The sequence below is a fragment of the Chiloscyllium plagiosum genome, chromosome 15 (assembly GCF_004010195.1).
Source record: "Chiloscyllium plagiosum isolate BGI_BamShark_2017 chromosome 15, ASM401019v2, whole genome shotgun sequence".
Taxonomy (NCBI): domain Eukaryota; kingdom Metazoa; phylum Chordata; class Chondrichthyes; order Orectolobiformes; family Hemiscylliidae; genus Chiloscyllium; species Chiloscyllium plagiosum.
In genome coordinates this window covers 26213910-26230504 of record NC_057724.1, presented here as the reverse complement: position 1 = coordinate 26230504, position 16595 = coordinate 26213910, and the positions used below count along the sequence as shown (strand labels likewise).

General features: G+C 39.6%; 1 long non-coding RNA gene across 1 annotated transcript in view; it reads right to left on the bottom strand.

The window, feature by feature from the left end:
• LOC122557148 overlaps window positions 1-16318 on the bottom strand; it is a 46621-nt gene extending 30303 nt beyond the window's left edge. The window contains exons 1-2 of the long non-coding RNA XR_006313755.1: window positions 16230-16318; window positions 14727-15239 (exon numbers count right to left, since the gene is read on the bottom strand). This is a non-coding gene — a long non-coding RNA (uncharacterized LOC122557148). The remainder of the gene's footprint in view (window positions 1-14726; window positions 15240-16229) is intronic.
• Window positions 16319-16595: the final 277 nt, after the last annotated feature.

Sequence of the window (16595 nt, the reverse complement as noted above, 5' to 3'; positions counted from 1 at the left end):
AAATACCCACCCCTCTGACTAATTCTTGTCACAGCATATTTATTGGCTGGTCCTGTCAAGGTTGATAACAGGAAATTCAATGATAGTAATGATATTAAACATCAGAAGGAGGTGTATTGATGCTCCCTTATGAGAGGCGGTCTTTGTCTGGCACTTTAATGTAACTTACCAATAGTGGCCCAAACTTGAATAATGTCCAGATTCTGGTTTCGTTTGTGTCTAGATTGCTTCAAAACCCAAGATATTGCAAATGCAATTCAACACAGTGCAATTGCTAGAGAAGTGAACATCCTTACTTTTGATTTTGTGATTGAGGAAAGGTAATGAATGAAGCAATTGTAGAATGGGTGGGCATAGCCCGAGGCTCTCCTACACCATTTTCTTTTCAGCTTGGTGTGACTCCACCTAGCAGAGAGTTTTCCTTAATTAAAATGGACTACATTTTAGGTGGGTGTCACACATTGATGTCACACTTGGTCAAATGATCCCTTGATGTCAATGCCAATCTTCCTCATATTACTTCTAGAATTTAGTTCTATTTTCTATATTGGAACCAAGGCCCCACGGATGTTCGCCCTGGCCCACCCATATCAACATGATGATCAAGAAAGCACAGTGTCTCTACTCCCTTAGCCTCCTAAGGAAATTTGGCATGTCCACAAGGACTTTCATCAATTCTTATAGATGCACCATAAAAAGCATCCTGTCTGGATGCAAAGCATGGTATTTTCAAGGTTTGTAGCTCAGGTTGAGGTTTAGGGTGAAGGCTTCACTTGGAGGTTGCCACTGATGATGTTACCTAGCCAGGTAGTGAAATGTCTGAATATCAAACCTACAGCTCAGCGAGCAAACCTTCACCCTAAGCATGGTATAGCAACTATTCTTCCCAAGATTGCATGAAACTACAGAGAGTCATGAATGCAATCCAGCCTTCCTTCAATTGACTCCATCTTTACTTCCTGCTACCTCAGGAAAGTGACCAACATTATCAAAGACCAGTCCCACACCAGTTACCCTCTCTTCCACCCTCTTCGGTCAGGCAGAAGATATAAAAATTTGAATACACATACAAATAGATTCAAGAACAGTTTCTTCCCTGCTGTTATCAGACTTTTAAATAGACCTTTCAAATGTTAATAGTGATCTCTCTGCACCTTTCCTGAAGTTGTAACACTTTATGCTGCACTCTGTTCTGCTACCTTGATGCACTTTGTATGGGATGATCTGCGTGTGCAGCACACGAAAAACCACTACACTATATTTCTGAACATGTGACAATAATAAATCAATGACCCTGGCGCAAGACAAATTGAGCGTCAGTGAGTATGTTGTATAAACCACTTAACTGCACGATCCAACACTATGCTATCAAATGAGGGAAGGATAATAGGTTGGTAATTGGTCATATTGAATGTGTCCTGGGTACATAACATAACTAGAAGGTTTTGTTTTATGCTGTCAAGTAGACTTTGCCACATGAGACCAGTTTTTCCAAGACTACAGTTTGTTTTGCAGCACAAAAACAATCAATGCTTTGCCTTCTGGATATCAAACTGGTCTACCTGACATCAACATCATCGGCTCAGACTTCTGGAATACTGAGTGTCAGATTTGCCTCTGTCCCTACATCAGGTTCAGCTGCTGATGTTTGAAACAAGAAAAAGATATTCTGTTACAATGGAACTACTTCTAACAACCCCACTGTCACACAGATTCACTGCTTGGTGATGACAGCATACAGTACGAGGTAAAATGGTGGATCCCTCTTACTCAGAACCTCTCACCTCAGCAATAGTTCAGTATCTTGTGTCAGAATGCTTTGCTCCCCTTCTGTGATCCACACAAAAAAGCTTTTCAGCACCTTTTTGATTTTAGAACTACTGTCAGATTTTTGTATGGGTCAATTGGTTTTGATTTATACAGCACCTTCAATCATTTCTTGCTACCACACAGAACAGCTAAAGTCTGGCTGCAGCACAACCTTCCGCTTAAGGCCAAAGTGAATCCTTTACTCAGCATTTCTCTAACAATGATTGCAAATACTTCAGCTTTGTCTTTTGAACCGACGTTTTGGGCTCTGTCCAATGAAGTCTCCTCATATCAGTTGTTTAATTTTCCACCACCATTCACAACTGGCTGCAACAGAGCTTTAAGCTGGCATATTGGTCGATAATGTAATTCCAAGTCTGAGACTTGCTGGCAATTTAAAGGATCTTGTCTATTTTTATGATTACACTTGACCTTGTTTGCTCATCTTCACAAAGACATAGAGGAACTAATGAAAATTAATACATAAACAATGCTCACTGAGCTTAAAGCATCACCCTCCACACAGATAAATCTCAACTCAAAGTAGATATCCTGACAATTATCCATGACCTTTTGCTCTGAAGAATCTGTGCAGGCACCTTATTTATCTAATTAATGCTTTTACTCACATGTAGATGCTTATATATCGCTGGTACAATAATAATTAACAGCCAATTATAGTTGTAAAAATATTCAGGTAATCAAAATTTGTATTTGATGTGAATTAACTCACTGTTAGAACTGAATGCGACACAATTCCCTATGGATCAGCTTTCCTTTTCCGGACTCATGGGAATTACTCTCAAATAAGTTAGGGGATGTCACACATGCAAATTTCTTTTATGAATAGCACCTCTTGTATCATCCCTCAGACCTCAGCCACCAAGAAAATCGTGCTTCCAGTTGAATTGCACTCAGAAAAATATCATAAATCTCATGTATGCACCCATTATTTTATCAATTGGAAGCATGTCTTCAGTTTTCACAGAATATATTTCCTATTGAGTTTACGTCTCTTTGAGTCTCAACTTGTGAATGAGCAAAATTGTTCAGAAAGAATATTGTGATCAATTGATATATAACAAGGTTGTCATTATATTTTTATAGCCAGTAAAATCATGGATATGTGGTTGTAAAATTGGAACTGGATCAAAGAAATGTCACAGTCTGTATAAGGCTTAAAAAAATTCTTGTAAGACGCCAAATACAAAAGAACGCAAGTGTCATGTCTTGGCTTGGAAGAACAACTCTCAAAAGGTATTGGTTTTAAATGCAGCTACCACATCATTTAATCCACTAACTGCTGAACACATGATATCTGACTTTGCTTGACCTTCATCAGTACACAAGATGCAATAAAGTAAGCATTTGGATTGCGAATGCACTTCAGTTATCATTATGACTTCCCTCCTCAACTTGAAAGAGGACACTTTTGTGTATTTTTCTCCTTCTTCACTTGAACTTGTCATTTAACTAGACAATAACTTTCTAAACAATGATGTTAATTCATAAAATGTAAATTCATTTTTTTATCTCTTACATTTGAGAAAAGTATTCATAAGTCAGACAAATGTTCCTGCATCATGTCTAGATTCTATCCCTTAATTAATATCTTGCGCTAAATTTTACAAAGACAAACTATTATTTTCCTAACTTAAATGTGTAAATGAATTTCTTCAATTATGAAAATCAGAATTTCACTGCAATACAATTTTAGGCTATCATTCAGTTTTCCACTTTATGGAGCTGGTATTTCTCCATTTTTCAAAAAGTGTAAACTGAACTTCTGATTTCCTTTTCACCTTTGAACTGTGACCTCCCTTGCACTAACCATCAGAATTGTAATTCAATATTCCTCACTAATCCAATCCAATTGCTTTCTTGTGAACTTGCAAACATCACAAACAGGAACTACAAAATCAGAGGGGTAGTGTTTGGTGCATAAAAAACTCTTACCTAGGCAGGAGTTTTGTACCAAGATTTGCTGAATTTTGACTTAAAATTGCTTTGTATTAGATTAAAATTCCAAATATTTTCTATTTCATGCTATGTTCTGAATCATGCAGAATCTCCAATTCACTACTGTGGTCTCCTGTCATGGTATGGTTTTCCCAGTGTTTCTGTCATTCTGCCAGAATTAGGAAATGTTGTCATCACCTTTGGAATCGATACTTTGCCTTCTGGGTAGCAAATTGGCCTAGCTGACATTATCATCATCATTGGCTTGGATATCTGGAATGCTGGATGTCAGATTCACCTCTGTCCCTACATCAGGTTTATATGATGTCCTCTTCGAAACATGACAACCCTGGAATGATATGTCTAACATACGAGGAACGGCTGAGGATCCTGGGATTGTGTTCATTGGAGTTTAGAAGATTAAGGGGAGATCTAATAGAAACTTACAAGATAATACATGGCTTGGAAAGGGTGGACGCTAGGAAATCGTTTCTGTTAGGTGAGGGGACGAGGACCCGTGGACACAGCCTTAGAATTAGAGGGGGTAAATTCAAAACAGAAATGCGGAGACATTTCTTCAGCCAGAGAGTGGTGGGCCTGTGGAATTCATTGCCGCAGAGTGCAGTGGAGGCCGGGACGCTAAATGTCTTCAAGACAGAGATTGATAAATTCTTGATGTCACAGGAATTAAGGGCTATGGGGAGAATGTGGGTAAGTGGAGTTGAAATGCCCATCAGCCATGATTGAATGGCGGAGTGGACTCGATGGGTCAAATGGCCTTACTTCCGCTCCTGTGTCTTATGGTCTAAACATGAAAAACTTCTATAACACAGAACTACTTCTGGCAATCCCACTATCACAGTTTCACTTCTTGGTGATGACAGCATACAGTATGCAGTAAAATGGTGGATCCATCTTACTTAGAATCTCCCACCTCAGGAAATAGTTCAGCATCTTACATCAAAATGCTTTGCTCCCCTTCTGTAGTCTACTCACAATTTTGCAGCACCCTTTTACTCAGCATCAGACTATTCAACAGTCTCAGCTCTATCATTTTGTGCATTTTGCATCAAAAAAGAACTTATTTGGGTCTTTCCCTCCTTTCAGGATGGAATCAAATAGAATTGCTCTGTCATGGCCACATACGACAACAAGGCTTCTTTCCAAACCTTGTCCATGGCCTGAACAATCCTCATGTAATTCTGTAAGTATTTATTTTATTGTTCTAGTTTCTTATTTATATGTGACCATTTCAGGTTCACACTATGATGGTGATGCCTATGATTTTTGTATAATTTTTAAAAGGTCTTCAAGATGAATTGTGGTTCATTGCCTGAATACACAATGACTGATGGGCAATTCCTTACAAACATTTCAGCAACTACAAATACAATTTTTTTTGCTGTAGACTTCTTCATATTATGCTCATAGTAATGGCTGCAGTAACCAATCTCTGCTAGTCTAGACTATCTTGAAGGATATGAACCTAAAAAGTCAACTACTACATTCTTCCATGGCAGCAATATGTAGTGTTCTGGTAGATTGGGACTGTTGACAAGTTGACACCCATGACATGTTTTGACAAACTTGTCTACATCTTTCTCTACCCCTTACCATCAACCTTGGATTTGTAAGTTTTGTTTAGTACTAACCATTCTCAAGTGATCCCATGAACTTGCATCAAAAGATTAAGCTATATCTTTTGTGATATTACAAGTCTGCTGCCTCAGAGAATACACTTCTAAGTTCTGTAGCAATGTATTCCTTAAAATGGGTAATTCTCCCAGTTCAGATTTTCTGTCTGATGTCGGCAAATGTGGATTCTTGTCTGACTCTCTTTCAGTCTCTCTAGTTGCTATTCCAACTGGTGTGACATGAACAGTCCCAAACGACACGGATGATGCCGTCAGATCATAATATCACAAGGCTTGAGAACTTGTCAAGCTGTCTTTCAAATGTTTGAAGGCATCTTTCTGTTTCTTATTAAATCAGAATCCTCCATTCTTTCGAGTCAATGTCCTCAAATGGATCAGTCAAGGTACTGAAGTTTGGGATATACAATGCACAATAGTTCAAAAGTCCAAGAAAGCGTTTCATTTCATTAGCATTTATTCGTTCGCAAGCCTCTGTTTTTGTTTCTCTTATTTTTGGCTAGATTGATTCCACTGCTGAGTTTTTGTTCCATTATCTCTGTCATGCACAGCAACTACTCACCTGCATTGACCATAAGTCCTGTTGACTGAAATCCAACCAATAATAATTTCAGTCTCTTGTCACTTTCTTCTCTATTAATATCAGTAATAAAATTGGCTGTTCATGTAATCCCTTGTATCACCACTTGGCTTTGTGTTGATGAATCTCTGATGCCATATGGATGCCAAGTGCCAATCCCTTGTACTGTTAACATACACAATGAATGACAGAAGTTCTCATCTGGATGGTGCTCCAGTTGACAGCATCTTCATTGTTAATCTAATTTGGAAAATACGTGGCTTGTTAACAACTCTCAAAAGATTTCATCCACAGTGGAAATCGGGTGACATTCTCTCACTAACACTTCATCCACTTGTTACATATCAGAGTCTGATGTCACTGTTTCAGGCACTATCACAACATGGCTCACCCACATAGTCAGCTAAAAGACTAACAATTTTGATCTTGCCAGTCAGTTCATTGATCTTTGCCCCAATTTTTCTTATCAGACTAAAGTGCATTCTGTGTCGAAGTTGGCATTCATGCTTTATGTTCTTGTCAATGGTTAATCTCACTTGGTAGTTGTGCAACTTTCCAATTCCTTGAAACACTGGGTCCAAACTATTCTTTAAGCTTCTGATAGGATTTCACAGAATTCACTTTCAACCCGATGTGTAACTCAGGCTTAGCATCCTCTTCAATCACTCAGAATTCTGCCTGTACATTCTGATTCCCAGCTCTTATATCCACAGTGAAATATCTTACAGTTTGAAGTGGGGTTTTAGATGTGTAATGATAGAACTTCTGACATTTTCAAAATGGCACTTTTCTTTGTCTCTTAGCATTACTATCTCTGCCTGAATCCACAATAATGCTGACTTCAACAGCATGAACAATCACTTCAATACTCTCATAGCTGCTCTGGTAACAGAAAATGTTAACCATGATCCTTATCTGTGTCAGTACTCTTTGCATCTTTTTCAACTCATGCCACAGTTGTAATACTTGCATTGCCCATCCCTATTGGTTGCCCATTCTATTTAGTGTTATTTCTACTCTTCTTAGCAAAATGTTCTTTACTCCCACATTTCCAGCATACTTTTCCTTGCCAGGGCAAGCTCTGCCATAGTGTCGCAAATTGTGACAGCTGAAAACTATATACTTTATGCTGTTTCCATTTACAAATGTCTGGATTCTATTTTAAAAATCAGAGACCCTAGCATGTGCTGATGGAAAGTTAGGACCACATTTCACGCTGAAATTATCATCCACTGTTTACAATGTAGTTATTTTCAAATTGTCATACAACATTAAGTCACCTTCCCTTTCTGGGGACTTCCACCTCAGCTTATCTGGCCTGGAACGTTAGATCAGCTGATCCATTAGCTGATTATTCAGATGTTTCACAACATACCTGCTTCAAACAGGCTACAGAATAGACTACAACTTTCTGTCTCATCTGATGGAATCTGTGTCTTTGGGATATGGCATTGCACATATCAAAAGTGGCATATGACTCAAACCTTTGCTACAAGAACAACAGTTTCTTTTTACAAGTAATAGGCTTTCATTAAGTTATTTGTATAGATAATTTTCAACAACATGCTCAGATCTAAGTACAACTTTAACTGTAGGTATGTACTGTGATTATCCGAAAATCTATACTGTACCTTTTCTCCCTTTCAAGCATTTAGTGTCACCACATAATTGTCCTTTGAAGCTTTCAAGCCACAATGATAAAACACCTTCCCTTGTGTCAGGAAACATTTTGAAAGTCTCTCTCTCCAAAGCACCTGCATTGAACAACAGTAAGGCCTGAGGCTATTCTGTCTGTCACCATCATCCTGTCCAAACTGTGACTGTTAGCATACTCTGTATACACCTCCAGATGCACTTTCTATTTCATGCTGATGGTACTGACATCACCTGATTGAACAGCTCAATTCACTAAACTACAAACATACCTGCTCCAGATAAAGCCGTGACACAATTCTAAATATCTCTGTATGAATCTACAATCCCAATATTCTAACTCAGGTTGAAAAACCAAACATGCAGTGTCGTAGATTTGACTGCAACATTTAGTCTGCAACGTTGGCTAATTTCAGAACATGCACAATTTAGCCTGGTTGGCTTTTGCCAGTATGCAACATGTGATGCAGAGAAACCCAAATATCTGGAAGTATTTAGTTATAGTTACAGCATTGATAGTTAAAAAATACTAAATATATGTGAAGAATGAAACTTCAGATCTCTGGGAAGCTTAATGAAGCATCCAGATTAGGAACTACAAATAATGTTGGGATATAAGACAATGCTCAGTGCATGAGAAAGGTGACCTTGTACCTCTGGGCTGGGATAAATAAATATACGATCTAGCGTGTTTTCATTCAGCATATGAGTCCATTTTTATGCCAAGTATTATATAACAAAGAAAAGAGGATTACCAACAGACTAAAAACCTAACTATGTAGCTTGTATTTTATTTATGTTGTACCAATTCTAATCGTCTTCACTCATACTGCATAACTTTATAAGCTGCCATATAAATTGAACTGCACTAGTAATTTCTGCTTGTATTTGATATCTAAATAAGTGGAATTATTACCATTTGAGTGAATTTTTGCACAGTTTAATGCATTAATTAAGTCACATCTTTAAACTTGGTGTTATTTTATCCCAATGATCATAAAAGAAATGATATTTACTCTGAAATCATTGGATTTCATGGAAGATTCTGCTCTGGGAACCTTTGAGTTTGCTCCACTCAGCCAGGGTAAGTACCCTCATCCTCTCTCCACTCCCTCACATACACTCTCTGTTTGCTACCATACCCACCAATGCTCACACTCGACAATGCCCACCACAGTCTGCAATATCTTCCTTCATTCGCTCTAAAGTCCCCACATCACTAACCCTGCATGGACTCTGCGCTGTCTATTCATTCACTTAGGAGATCTCATCACGTTTTCCCCATGTACTCCAGCATGAACTGTTATGCCACCCACTTTCATCCCATTGCACTCAATCCCTCCCTTTCTCTCATTTCAGGAGAAAACAGCTGAACAATAGGGCAGGAAGTACCAGGACAGGTGGTGTGCTGCCCAACATTTGGCTCCTCACTACCTACAAGGAGAGAATCATGACCATAATCCCACCAGTGCCCAAATGACCATGCCCAAGCCCCTGGCCTGGTATTGGAAGCTACTGTTAACTTACTCTGTCAGGACCCCTTGACTAAAGGGGGTTGCTCTTGACTTGAATGAGGACTACTCACTTTAGACTTTAAAACACAGGCAATGTGATTGCTATGTAGGCTGCTGGCACTTGGTGCAGGTTGGAGATAGATGCAGCACATGGACACCTTACTGTATAGCAATCTCCTTCACTGATGACCACTGGCAACCTTAACTAACTTCCTGGCTTTATGTCTGTGCTTAAGCGTAAGTCACGGCAGAGATACTGTGGGCATCCAGATAGAAGTTAAAATGAGTGGCCCAGTGATGCACCCTAGTCCACTCCAGTAACTGGTTGTCTGGCTTGGCATACAAAGTCTCCTGGCAAACAAAGTCTCCTGGCAATGAACTCCAATGATAGATGCCAATGTACACCAAAGCATATCACAGGACAGTGCTATAAATTGAATGGATATGTACCTTGTTGATGCAGAGAGGTTGGCAGGTGTCAGATGCCAATATCCATGGCTGTGGGGTGTGTGTAACCACGGCATTGGGGCGTACTTAGATGTGGTGTCGCGTGTCCAAATGGAAGTTGGAAGACCAAATGGTAAGCTGGAGTCGCCAAGTATCTGCTCTGATTTTCCTGTCAGGAATTCTCAGTGCCTCATTTCTATCTGGTGAGTGGTAAAATGGGGACCTACAGATAAATGAGGAGAGATTAGGCACTAATTAAGGTAATAGGCCTCTTGTCAGACACTAGTGAGAATTGTCTTGAAAACTGGAATCTAGTTGGAAAATGGGACTCCCAAAGTTGAGAAAAGTCTCACTCAACTTCTCACACAATTCTCCCAAGTTTGTCATCACCGCCCACAGTGCTCATGGTCTGGGAACATGATGAGCTTCACTTTTCTTCTCAGAAAGCATGTTTTCACTTTGGGATCTCTTATGCCCAAGATAACCCGGTCTCACAAGATCATCTTTTATTCGTTGAAATTCACAGGATTTAGTGTTATGTGCAGTGCCATCACATGCAGATCAGTAGATCCCCTTCCCCACCAAGCTCTGAAGTTTCAGCACATTCCCATTTATTAGCAATATTAACATGACATTCAAAATATGTCTTCCAAAACTTTAAAATTTCTACACTTTGGCACTTCAGCTCCTTAGTGAGTTTGAAGCTGTAATATAGCTTGTGTACTTCATGATGATGCTGCTCCTTTAACAAGGTTATGTTGTCCTTGTTTATTGCCCCTCAGAGAGGTCGTAAAAGACACAGACTCTGAAAAATCTAAGCTAAAGGGTTTTAGGGCCAATTTGATTATAGCTAATAGATACTGCCTCAGGGAAAAAAAGTTGTTTAAAAAAAACACTTCTATGATGAAAGGGGAGTGGCCAGTGCTCCCAGGTCAGCTTTACTCTGGTTGGATTTGTTTTTTTTGACCAGCCTGGCTATCCACTGAAAGCAGTCAGGCACTTTGAACCTGCTGGACCCAACTCAGCAGGTCCATGCTGGCTCTCTCTCTCTCTCTGTGACATTTCTCCTGGAAGACTCTCTGTTTGATTTTAACTTTTGTGCTAAGGGATGTATATGGGATTGTTGATAGTCTTGGGAACAGCATCATTAAGTTAGTATAAGTTGGGTTTTCGGATAAGTTATTTGTATTCTGTTCTCTATTGTTTGTGTTTCATTTGGTAATCTTGTAATTAACTTCTGTTCTGTTTAAAACTAAGTGGTTTGACTGACATCAGTCCTGGAATATCCATGTTACACCTGCTTAAAACAACGAGCAAAGTTAAGGTCTGGGCTACTTTCTTGAAATGTTTTCCCCTTTCTCTCTTGCAGATAGATTCAGGCCTCTCCCACAGTTCAGATCTGCTCTATGTGACAGAGAGAGACTCACAGGACTGAGTTACCAAATATGGTTGTGTGATAACAGTACTGGAAGCAAGCACACATTGGCTTAGTCTTTGAAGTCAGTTATGTCACATATTGTTATTTCACAGCTTTGCTCCAAGAGTCGAAAACATTCCAGTGTTGTCTCATATCTCCTTTAATTTCCACAGTAACAGGGAGTGGAAAATTCACAACTATGCTGAACTTGCCCAACACTTTGAAGGTGCAGACTGCAGCTGTAATTATTCCTTGCTTTTATTTAACACTACCTGATTCTTTTCCAGTTCTGAGAATTTACTCAATCTCAACTGGTCACTTCTGACATAATATTTCATTTATGTTTTTCTTGGTTACTACAAACCAAAGTGAAGGCAAACTACAGAGATCACATGACAGTGTCAAGCCAGCTAGTACACAGCATACAATTGCATTTCCCCTCTGCCAGTAGGCAGTCCCCAAATTAGTATTCCGAATGGTTTTCTCCCCCTTTCTCTCTTGCAGATAGGTTCAGGCCTCTCCCACAGCTCAGACCTGCTCTATGTGACAGAGAGAGACTCATAGGACTGCGTTACCAAATATGAGTTGCGTGATAAACATATTAATTTAAATGCTTGAAGTCTATCTTTAGTTTGCTGCAAATGACTTAACAGTCAGGGATTTTACTGCATTGTATACCCAGAAAAAGGTCAATCTAAGAATCTACCATTAGATTAAAGCTCTGGGCTGTAGGAATTATATGTCATTCCTTGTGTGTGGATTATCAAACAGTTAGAGCCTTCTTCACTGCCAAAGCACAGATATTGAGTCACAGATATAAAAAGGAAGGATTGGTATTTGAAGTCACTTTCCACAGAGAGGAGCAGCAAAATAATTAAATAACAAATCTTCCCTGGCTTGAATCTTCAGCATTAAGTTACAGAAGGAGAGCATAAAGGGAGGCAGGGTTGAGGACTGGAAGGAAACTCACCTTCCTAAAACAGTGGAAGTTAAGAAGGAATTCCCAACAAAATCATTTGAGACTGCATCAGCCAATATTTCTTACTTTTAATTTTCCCAGGAGACTAATTGTTTTACATTTGAGGTGAGTGTCTGTATCGAGATTCACTGGCAACAGCGTAAAATGGGTGATCAGTCATCTGTAATTCATCCTTCCTGATTTTCATTGTCTTCATAGGCAGGCTAAGCTGATATCATCCATCTTAAAAATTATTGCATAAAATCAAAATTATCTTCAGTGACTTTTACAACAGAGACTCTGAGGAGATCTTGCCCCCCCAGTTTATTGAAGTAGTGTGATGCTGGCATTTCAGTAGAATTGCTATGACAGTCCATTATTAAGTGGCACAAAATTAAAATTCTCCCACACTATGCTGGAGGTAACTATTATTAGTTGGGAATATTGCAATCCACAAGATTACTACAGCTTCTTGTACACCTGAGGAAAAAATGCAAGCACTCACCATGTACATTTTGTTTAATTTTGCTGTAAAAAGCCGAGGAGTTTTCTTGCGTGCTGTTGACAGAAATATGTTCTGTGAAAGTTTAGTAATAGCGGCTGAAGCAGATAAATATATCCAGTAGGTGGTGCTGTTTTCCATGATTTACATGCAGGGTCTGCTAATCATCTTTGCAATGCAAACATGCATCTATAGCATCACAGTCAAACTGCTACAATACAGAATTAGCTTGGAGTTCCAGGATAGTGTGCCTCAAAATGTATTTCTTGTGATGAAAAGGTTTAACCAATTAATGCCAATCTCAGTTCAATTTTGACATTTAACAAAATAACTTATTATGCATTACACAATCTTTAAATTGGCAACAGTACCAAACACATTATTGTGGATCAATCAACTCTGTATTACACAATTCTACAATAGTGTATCAACACTGTCCTTTATTAGAGATAATATTCCCCTGGTGGCATATTGAATAAAAAATTCTGGTGGTGTTTCAAAGCCCCTTAGGAACGGATATTTATCCTTAAACCAAGTAACATTAAACCTAAAGAATGCCACACACACTAATGTGATTTTTCTTTCAGTGGTGATTTATTTTGTTTCAAATCAGAAGTGGCTGCAGCTGCTCACTTAGGGACATGGATGACAATTTAAACAAGTTATTGTACAGGAAACTCTGTAAGGTTTGAAAATATAGTAAACATCGTGAAAATGCAAGCTCCACTTGCAAGTTAAAAGAGGGTTAATTTTCACAGTCAGTCAGTCATCCAGTATAATTTAGCAGGAGAGAGTTGGCTAAAGCAATATAAACCTTCCTGTGCAGGTTTGGGAGGTTTCTGCAGACCCTTCTACTGAAGTGATAGACAACGTCACATCAGCTTTGCCCAAAGCCTGGTCTTTGGCTCATTGTCTATTGACCCTTCACGCTGGACCAATTTCCTGGCAGCTTTTTTCAAGGTGATTTGCCATTACCCTGGGGGCAGGGCAAGGAGGAGAGGCCCTGACACTATCTTAGCTAGAACAGGATGCTAAAGCTGCTGGCCTTATTCTGAATGGTAATGTAAAATCTTTGTAGAAATTCACCTCCAGCCCATCTTATTACTTGACATTAATTAGGAGAAACTGCTGCAGAAACATATGTCAAATTTGATTTAGACTTACTAGAATTTGCATTGCCTGATACTGAAGTGCATAAAATGGCTAAGGATAGTTTGCCACTGTTGGTTATTATCCAGGGTTGTGAGGTACTTCCATATAAAAAGGGTATTGCTGTGGTGAGTTACCCCTCAGCATTGAGCACACCAAGGAGCAACACAGGATGTGGCGTTATGGAGCCAGTGATATCATTTTCCTTCCTGAAAAGCAGGCCTACATTTCAGGACATGATGAACAATCCTACTCACATGTCTTGTCAGGCTTAGGGGGCACTGGCTGAGGGTAGTAAAGCCATGGCTTTATCTCAGAAATTTGGGGGTGACCCTCTCTCCCAAGCCCTGGTCTGACTTATGCCCCTCCATCCTGGGGTTACAGGTGACACTTTGAGCAGTCAGAGGGCTGGCTGGTTTGGCAATTCCAGCAGTGCCACAGAGATGGGACCACTGCACCAGTCTGGCACACCCTAGCAATGGCTAGGCCGGTGGGAAGGCTGATTGGTGATGGATAGGTGTTTTGCCTCAGCAGCAACGCCCTTTGCAGGCAACCACATGCCTGATTCAGAGTCCTTTTTCCAAGGCCTTGAGGAGGCCATCCAGTAATTTAGCGGAGACCACCACTACCAAAGCTGCTCCCGCTCCCCGCCCCCCCCAACACCCCTATCCTTCCTGGTTTGCTGGTGAATCACCAAAGCGGGAAGAGGCCATTAATGGTCATTACCACTAACAGTATAATAGCCTCTGGGGTTAAGGTCCACCTTTCCCTGCTGTAGACACAATGTCACAGCAGTGGGAAGTTGTTGTGCATTTTGTATCTCCTTCTCTTTTTCCCAATATTTTAACACCCCTGCTGCCTTCCCTTCCTCTCGGCCTCTCAAAATTCAGGTGAATTGATGCAGGAAACTAAAAACTTTCTAACTTCATTTGAACTGCTGAATGCGCCGACATTCAAAGTTTCTTGAGCATGTCATTCGCATATTAAACTCTCCCAAATTAAAACATTGTCAGCTAAGTACATCTTGTTAGCACAGCAGCACTTCTTAAAAAAAGCCTCAGTGTAAAATGAAAACATGCTCCTCACCTGACCATCTCATGGCACAAACCTCCCATCTTCCCCTGGGGAAGGGCAACGAGTTGACCTGCTCTTAGCTTGATCAATATTGCATCAGCAGACAGCTTCAAAAAGAAATGTCAGTGCAGTGCTGGGTTATGCACCCTCTGAGCTGCCTTCTCTCCTCCCGGGGAGAATTCCTGGCCTCTGGCCTGTGCCTCATCCTAATGGCAAAGCCTAGGGTTAGAGCCAGTGGCAGATGAAACCCAAAAGCTCTACCACAGTCCATTATCTTATAAAATAAGCCTTCCTTTAGACACTTCAGCCATGGCAAGGTTATCTTTTATTCAGACACATTTCATTTGTGCTTACTGTGTCGTTCTAGCTGACCTCTGTGTTGCCTCCTTCAGGGAGGGGAGTGAGAAAGTTCAGACTGCAGGTTTCTCCAAGAATCAAAAGTGACTGACGAACACATTGGTCCCAGGCCCAATGAATCATCTTAGCTTTCCCCCAGCTCCAGAAATGCTTCCATCGGATTCTCTGCTGACAGACATTACCAAAATTCATTAAAACAAAGCTCATTTGAATATTCAAGTGATTGATAGTTTGTCCCTAGCTCAATTGAGCAAGACCTAGGAGAAAAAGTTCATTGCTATTTCTAAAGGATGTTAAAACAAGTTTATGTTCCATCCAGTTTAATATGCACACAGCTGTAAATTATAATCTATTTATACTTTACATAAGCAAAGTATTATTTACAAATTTAATGGAATATAGTATCAATATAAAGAAGGGAGATTTAATTAATATTCATTGTTAGAACAGAATTTCATCAAGGAAAACAATCAATCATTCAGAGACTGGATTAGTTTGGACTATATTCACTGGAGTGGAGTAGAATAAAGGGGGAATGCAGGAAGGATCTCCTCAATCACTGCAGAGTCCAGAACTAGAGAGAACAGAGTCTAAGAATACAAGGTAGGCCACTTAGGACTGAGATGGGGAAATATTTCTTCACCTGGAGAATGGTAAGACTGTGGGATTCTCTGTCACAGAATGCAGTGGAGGCCAAAACATTGTATGTTTTCAAGAGGAATTGGATATAGTTCCTAGGGCTAAACAGATCAAAGGGAAATGGGAGAAAGTGGGAACAGGATACTGAATTAGATTACCAGTCATGATCATAATGAATGATAGAGCAGACTTGAAGGACCAAATGGCTTACTGCTATCCCTCCTTTTTTATGTTTTGCTGATTTTTCTGTAAGTCAATACATCAGTTCTTCCTATTCCTTGCTTCATCTCTATTTTTATTGTTCTTCAGAAAGAGGTGATCAATTATGAGGAATAACATTGGCATCCATAACAATATTTATCATGAAAGCTGTTTGCTAGAAATCTAAACTTACAAACTATTTTGTACATCCCCATTCATTGTAAATAATTAGCCTCAGAAAGTAGATTAGTTTTAAGTCTAAACAGGCTTATTTATAGTGCTTTACAATATCTCAATAGTCACAGGATTTGTACAAACCTGCTCAAAACTCAAGCTTCCCTGGAAGCTTCTGTTTACTTTAGCGCCTAGATACTCCCACCAGGTTTAACCAATTAAGCATAGTGAACATGGACCAGTTAAAAGACAAAATTAATCAAACATCAATCAATTAAACCATTAAACACTACATCATTTAAACCTGAAGTCTTGACTTGTGCAACATGTTACTTGAGGCAATAATCAACACATATTTTAATATTGAATGAGGTTTGTTAAAGGGAGTTTATCTTTACCTCCGTTTCAACTAAGTTCTCCCATTTGAAAGTCCAGGGCTCTTGTGGTGTAGTGATAGTGTCCCTACCTCTGCCCCAGAAGGGCCAGGTCCCACATAAGAGTTATGCAGTA